This window comes from Pteropus medius, unplaced genomic scaffold, assembly GCF_902729225.1.
Source record: "Pteropus medius unplaced genomic scaffold, Ma_sr-lr_union100, whole genome shotgun sequence".
Lineage (NCBI taxonomy): Eukaryota > Metazoa > Chordata > Mammalia > Chiroptera > Pteropodidae > Pteropus > Pteropus medius.
The window spans coordinates 10,005,764-10,007,535 of NW_024352784.1; the positions used below are offsets into that span (position 1 = coordinate 10,005,764).

General features: G+C 36.9%; 1 pseudogene; it reads left to right on the forward strand.

The window, feature by feature from the left end:
* Window positions 1-1,653: 1,653 nt before the first annotated feature.
* Window positions 1,654-1,772, forward strand: LOC120590583 (uncharacterized; annotated as a pseudogene).

Genomic DNA, 1,772 nt, shown 5'->3' on the forward strand with positions numbered 1-1,772 from the left:
AGAGTTTTCAAGCATATGAAAATATCCTCAACTTCACCTATTTTGAGAGAAACACACAGTCACACCAAGAAACCATTTTCTATCTATCATGTTGGCAAAACTCTAAGTTTGATAGCAAACTCCACATACTGGAAAAATTGGCTCTTTGATATTGTTGATGTGAATTCAAAATAATGAAATTTATAAAAGACAATTTGTAAACATCTATTAAAAAACGCCTTTTACATTTGACCTACTAATTCCACTCCGTAAAATTTACCTTAAAAATACCCGCGCTTGTTTGATATATGTACAAACTATATTGCAGCACTGTTTTCGATAAATAAATACATGTTCCTTGTCCTGAGATAGATTGGGGGCATGTGTTTTGGCTATCTCTTTTTGAATTAGAGTGTTTACTGGGGTTATTCCATCACTATCTCCCAATTAATTTGTGTCTGCTGGAACAGAAAACTTGTCTTTTTAGACCACAAATCTCTGTATTAAAAACAAACAAGCAAAGAAACACCTGTGAACTCTACCCTGACGAGCCTCTTCTATACCTGGACATAAGTTAATATTGATATTATGTATTTTAAGCTAGAATTTGATGATGTAAGGGGATAAGGCTTTTGGTGGTCTTGAGAAAGGGGGTTATAATACTTTATATTTCTGGACAGATATAAATATTTTATGACCAGAGTGCAGACTGTGTTGAACTAAAGTTGGCCCAAATTTGATGCCATTACATTTGTTTCATTTCGGATGGCTTGTGACTTGCTATGATTGATAACGTGAGGCAGAGTGATTCTATCTAACTGCACAGAGCAAACTCTAAATAGGTTTTTGAGAAATCTGCAGCTTCCATTTTTAATTCCCTCATTTGTGGTTTCCAGTTTCCATGATCTACAGAACTAAAACCATGTAGGGAGGTCACATAGAAGAGAACTGAGGTGCTCTAGTTCACTGCTCCATCTGACAGCTAGCACCAAACTGCATTAGTGAGCTATCTTAGAGGTTCTAGTCATTTGAGTCTCCCAGATAGATGACTGCAGCTCCAGTGAACTGCTACTATTATTATCTGACAAGAAACAAAGTAGCTTGTTGAGTTGGGTCCATGAAATGACTCTCTCTGAGAGCAGAAGGAAGAGGTTATATCCTTTTATGGTATAAATTGATATGGTAATTTAGTTACAGAATGATAAAGGTTATTTTCCTGGGAAGGGATTTCACTTTTCTATAACTAATAAACACTCTGGGAAAATTTATCAAACATTATCTTGGCATTTTTAATTGGAGAAGTAATTTTGTAATGTAGTTCACAATGCCACACATACACATTTCCCTCATCACACCACGGTACGTGTTGGTGGGTAGAGGATAGCAGAAAGGGTTCATCCCCTAAGTCTAGCCAGACGAGTTCCTTATCTTAGTAGCCAGATGCCTATTCAAACATTCCTGACTCCATTTCACCTGCATGTACTCTGAGGGAGAAGCCATGCTGATTAATCATCAAAATCCTGAACAATAGATATCTTTTCACTGCTTTCCTATTAAACTAAATATGAATCACAATTTGAAACATTCCAGAGGGAAATATCAACAGCTAGAAACCTGATAGAATTGTAAAAATCATGTGTATTGAGTTACAAATTTTGTAAATGCTAAGTCTAAGTCTACAGCCATGGTACCCTGAACAAGCCTAATCCCATCTGATCTTGGAAGCTAAGCAGGGTTGGGCCTGGTTAGTACTTGCATGGGAGACCACGTAGGAAGACCAGGTGTTGTAGGAG